The sequence below is a fragment of the Protopterus annectens genome, chromosome 3.part0, assembly GCF_019279795.1.
Source record: "Protopterus annectens isolate FY-2018-M chromosome 3.part0, PAN1.0, whole genome shotgun sequence".
NCBI classification, from domain to species: domain Eukaryota; kingdom Metazoa; phylum Chordata; order Ceratodontiformes; family Protopteridae; genus Protopterus; species Protopterus annectens.
In genome coordinates, this window is record NC_056731.1 from 1,393,955,264 (window position 1) to 1,393,961,263 (window position 6,000).

Consider the following 6,000-nt stretch of genomic DNA (forward strand, 5'->3'; position numbering starts at 1 on the left):
AGGAGGTAGGTAGCCCTCTAAAATAGTGGCACTCCCTCCTCAGCTTAAACAAGCAAATATGTGTTGTTGTAAAGATCTGCAAAACAAATATGGGGCAAAATTAGCCTCCTCCACAAAGGACAACCACAAGGCATTGCGTAGTTACATGTGTAATGTAAAATGAAAGGCCCACATTGCTGCCAAACTCGTACATAATGATACCACATATTATGAGCCTGTAAACATAGCTAACCTGTTGGCCAACAGGTTCTATTTCCCCACCACATATACACCATGACATCCCTATAGCCTGTCCCATACCTTGTATCTCTAAATAGCAGGTGCTAAATGGCCTCTCTAAGGTGGCAAACACAGCATCTATTGCACCTGCTAACATCCCAGGCTGTGTCCTACATGGTATCCAACATGGATTACCAACACCATTGAAAACTCTTTGCAATCATGGTGTAACCACTGGCTGCATACCAGCTGACTGAAAATCAGCCACTATTATCCCCTTGCACTGACCATGGGAACTATAGACCTATTAGCTTAACTAGCCATATCTGTAAGGCCATGGGGCAACTTATCACGGACAAGGGAGCCCGCAGGATTTTTTGCAGGGGGTGCAAACCCAAGCCCCGCCCATGCAGCCCCACCCCCTGCTGTTCTCGCCCACTCAGCCTCACCCCCCCCACCCACGCAGCCATTCCAGTGTCCCATTACTTGGCTATTTCTCCCCATTTGTCATAGACACTATTCAAATCTCTCAGTGTGCATACTGTTTTATGCTTTACTTCTACAATGATTACAGATATTTGGATTTCATTTACAACTTTTATTTCAAATTTTATAGCACAAACACTGATAGACATTTACTAAACCTAAACAAAGCAATAGTCTTACAATGAAAACAGACTTAGCATTAAAACTTCTCTACCTTTGAAGCCCACATTCACTGAACCAACATTGAAACCCGCATTCAAAGAAAATGCATCCGGCCAGTGGCAGGGTAAGTTTACCTTTGGGCTGTTTTCAAATTATAGGCTCCTTGCACACATTTTTAGAACCATGGAAAAGTTATTTGATTCACCTTCCTGACTGTATTAATTATACTATATAATAATTGAATTATATCCCTTGTATAATACAGCACCACTTGTTAGAGCGTGTTTTGAAATTTATAGTTCTGAACATTTTTCCTTTAAACAATGAAACAAATCATATGAACCAATAATGACAACCTGCCCAATTCAGAACATTTCAACCATAAAGGGCCACTCTACTCAAACTTCTGTCATACAATCCACCAATATTAGTTAATATTCAGAATCTTTGCAGAAGTAAAAGTCATCTGAATAATTCCACATTAAAGATATCTGAAACCAGTGAAGAGGTTGTTGCTAGAAAACAACTTTATATTTCAGTGTTTAATCTACAAATTCAATGCCTGCTGCCCTTGAAGAATATATTACCTACGTTATATTAAAAATGGTAAGCTAGTATATTGCAATAGGGAATGGGTGGCAAGCTGAAAAACAAGTTCATAGTTATTAGGCATCTCATCCAAAGGAGGACATACTCGGGACTGTAGCACTCCACCTCCTTAAAAAACAAATCTACATGTTGTGGGAGTAGAACCTATAGCCTTCTGTATCAAGATGCAAGTATGCTACCTGCTGTGCTGCTTTAAAAATTCTATACCACAGTAGTGATACCATTTGCTAAACAAAACAGTTGCACATTTTAAGTAGGTTTAGCATGAGCAGCAGTAAATTTCTCTTCCCTTGAAGCTCACAATTCCTTGAAAATGCACTTGAAAATAAAATCCACCTGCTAACTCTAACTAGGGCATTTCACTCTCTCTCTCACACACCTCATCCTCTTAGCGCAAGAAATCTGGGCAAAGCCTAAAATAAATAGGAACAGATTATAAATATTGTTGTCATGAACTTAGAACACTGTTAGAATCTGCACCTGCTTCTGACAAAGTACCTTCCTGATGACAGACAGGACAAATATATATTTGTGCAGTTATTCAAACCCAGACTGTTTTTAAAATAAAAAAGTCACTTACTACCAATGGACAAATTACCCTACCAAAGAAAAATAAGTAGTAGATCAATAACTACAAATAGGTCTAATTAAAGATCTGAATAATATTACCTATGTATTTTCCTCACAGTGCAACTCAGCTTCTTAACTACTACAATTTGTGCCAAACCTGAAGTGCTGAGAGCAAAATAATGGAATCACTGGAGATAATTGAAAATAGTTGAGAACATTACTTGGCTAAAATATTATGAAAACAGCATGAGCTACAGAATTTCTTGGGAAGAAACAATATAGAGCAATTGAAAAACATTAACACGTCATGCGTTTAACTTGTTTATTACAGGAGTTACCAATACTTACATAAGAAGAAAACAATCACAGGAGTTAGTAATAAACCACATATGGCATACCAAGCAGTGCAGCATCTTAAAGCAAAAGTAAAGCAGTCATAGGATGAGAAGAGGCAACTACGTATTCAGCACTATAGAATTGCTCAGGCCGCTGTTTAGTCTTTTATAAAATTAACCTCACATCTAAACTGATTATAGGGCCGCGTAAGTAGTGTTTAGGATCGTTGGGGATGAATTTTTAGGAAGGCTAGCTCACAGATGGTCAGACAGTCAGTGTATTAAATAACCACGAGGTACAAGCATAGCAAATTATTAACAGACAGAAAATCAGCAGCGATCACTGCAAGCACATTAGAACTGTTGCCCAGGCCCCAATAACGTAAAAGTATTTAAATGCTGCACACTCTCTCAGCTCTCTTATCTCTCTGGAGTTTTCTAAACTATAAGAGACGGTATAGTAACAACTGTTGTATGTGACTACAAAGTTAACGTCAGTTTCTTGGTCACACATTTCCACAGGAAAAGTTAAATTGTCCTTGATAGCAATAGTAAAGTGAAACTATGACCGCAATCAAGAAATCACACACCATATTTAAGATTCTACGTTTGTAGTTTATTACATATATGTAATTATTACACAAAGTCACATTTAATGACTAATGTTTGCCAGCGTTTAATATTACCAAGAGCTGTTTTGATGGTGAAACACATGCCTGATACATTTATTTCAAACTGCAGTCTGGTGTATTATGCAGAACAGAGAAGCACACAGACTTGCCATCTTATTGACTCCAGCAGATTTCAAACACAACATTGTGACACTGAGAATGTGGACACATCTGACAGTACTCAAACACAGTGACCAAATGGCATGAAGCAATAACCCTGGGACCCCATACTGCTGCAGCATTTCTCACAAAACATTCCTGGGTACATGGCATAGCTTTCAACCTCTTAGCACAAAAAATCTGGACAAAGCCAAAAATAAGGGGGACAACCCCCCCCCCCCAAATAGGGACACATTTTAAATATTGTTCTTATAAACTTAGAAAGTTGCTAGAATAAAAGGTCTTGTGTTACTATGCATTTTCTGAAGGATATTAAATCTGAAACTCAAATATCTGTCAATATTTGATGAATTAATTCCTCACCGCTTCACCACAAAAATCCAGAAAATCACGTATTTTATGAGGAACAGACCATAATTATGAGGCAAAACTCTGGAGATTTGAGAGGTAGGGCATATGGTCTCACCCATTCTGCAAGTCCACAAAACACTTGTAGATAGTGTAGATGATTATTCCAATATCTGTTCAAGGAAAGATGTCTGAACTAGGGCATTAATATTTTGCAGAAAGTTTTGCAGACTGTCTTCAGCTGCAAAAATACTTTTTTAGTCAATAGCTATTATATAACTACAGCTCAGATGCAGTATATTGCACTATTTTATGTTTCAGTAAAAAAGTATCATTAAAGTTGATTTAGGAGTTTATATTTACTGCTGGTACTGGCATTCCAGCTGCTTGGTATTAAATCATCTGTAGATTTGCAGAACTTAATTATTTCTATCCCAATGTATATTAAACCATACATTAGTCATGTAATTAATTCATTGACTATTACTATTTGTTAGGTATATAGAATGATATGGTGATTAATTGCTATTTCAGAACAATGAAGCTTATATCTTCCTACATTCCTAGCTTAATAAAATAAGACAATTTTGTTATGTAATTTGATCCCACAAATAAATACATGTGTAGGAATTTTATATGTCTGTGTTTGAATACATTTATCGGTCATTTTTTATTCGTGTGTTTTTTAAAAAGTTCAGATTTCATACTCTTCAAAATTTGCATGCAGGGCACAATCCATTTTATCAAATATCAATGATCAATGATCGTGTTAGTGTTGCTTGGATCTGCCCCTACTTCAGGCTTTACTCTCTCCCATTATTTGCTTCTCCGCATTCTGTCACTTAAGTTTTTTAGCCACATTCTGGTTCATTATAATTAAAAAATAAGGTGAAAGAAATGTAATTAGCATTAACAGACAACTGTTACTTGTTGTTTGGGTTGGGCAAGGCTTGTGCCTGCCAGTTTTTGTGTTCAGTATTTGCCATTCTCTAGGTAAGTAATGAAAATGCTCTCAGATTATCAGGATGTTAGCTTAAAGACATTCATCAGTTGGTAGTCTGTGCCAGCTGGTCTTGAGCTGTCTAGAGATTCCTGTCCTGCCAGATGGAATCTAAAGCAAGGTAAGGGATAGTGTATACAGACAGAGTTTTGTCCCTACATCATAGATTTGATCCTATAAATCAACATATTTTCTTTACTAGCAATAATTAATTAATTATTTTTTCAAACTTTTATCACAGGAGTAGTAGAAATTACAGAAGCTTGTGGTCATAGTACTGCCATAGGCTTTTACAGTAAATACATGATCACGTAATTTATAGTTAATGTGTGCGACAAATTCATATATTAAATATCTCATCATTCATCCTATAAAACTGCTGTCATTAATGCAAAACTTAATACATTCAGGCCAACACGGCTGTTGGTAGATCAAAGAAAGAAACGTAAATAAATAAGCAGCTTAATAAATAAATACAGACATTATTTACAAACAAATAAAACAAAAAAGAAAAGAACTTGTGTATACATAAGACAAATAAAGACACACACACACCCTCTTACCTGATAATCTTTGCGATCACCACAATGATAATCCATTCGCGATTGCCTTCCACTCACTACAACTTCACATTTCCCGCTCGCAGCGATAATCCATTTGCGATTGTCTTCCACTCACTCACTAGTCACTACTGCACATTTCCCGCTCGCAGCCAGCCGGACATGACGTAAGCTCAATTCCGACTGGCTGGTATGTTCCTTAAAGGAGCCAACTCTGTTTAAAAAAGAAAAAATATGTACTTTTTTTTTTAAAAAAAAGCTACCCCTGAAATCAGTACAGTGCGCATGCCTCCTGACATCCCTGCTGGCACCAAAAACAGGATGCAAAGGGCGTTCTTAAACAGGAATGCCCTTTCTTTAAAAAAAAAAAAAAACTTTTTTTTTAATTAAAATAAAATTAATTTCGCCCAGCCGATTCCAGGGGGGTGCAAGTGCACCCCCTTGCACCTGCCTGTGGGTGCCCTTGATCATAGACCGTATCAACAAAGATATAGCTAAAAAGACTTCACTCTACACTGTTTGGATCTGTGATAGCGAGATCATGCCTGTTAAGCCTGGTGGCCATCTATGAGGCAGTCACCAATGACCTGTATGAGGGGACATCTGTGCATACAACCACCTGCACTTAGCCAAGTCATTTGACACTATCCCTCGCTCAGGCAACATTGACAAACCCACCCAGCTAGCCATCAACAGTAAAATCATTATAGGGGTCACTAACTGGCTCACTGATAGCATTCATATAGTCAGAACAGGAGCATCCACCTCCAATAGCAGAGCTGTAACCAGTGGTGTTCCACATGAGGTGGTCCTGGGTCCTCTAAGGTTAGGAATTCATTTATCCAACATACAAACACAAAGTGAAAGTCTGTGGCTGACAAGATTTGCTGATGCCTGCAAACTAGGAGTGGTCATAGACT

At 37.6% G+C, this 6,000-nt stretch overlaps 1 long non-coding RNA gene across 1 annotated transcript in view; it reads right to left on the reverse strand.

Moving 5' to 3' along the window:
- Positions 1-2,619, reverse strand: part of LOC122797306 — a 248,889-nt gene extending 246,270 nt beyond the window's left edge. Inside the window, exon 1 of the long non-coding RNA XR_006364063.1 lies at positions 2,395-2,619. This is a non-coding gene — a long non-coding RNA (uncharacterized LOC122797306). The remainder of the gene's footprint in view (positions 1-2,394) is intronic.
- Positions 2,620-6,000: the final 3,381 nt, after the last annotated feature.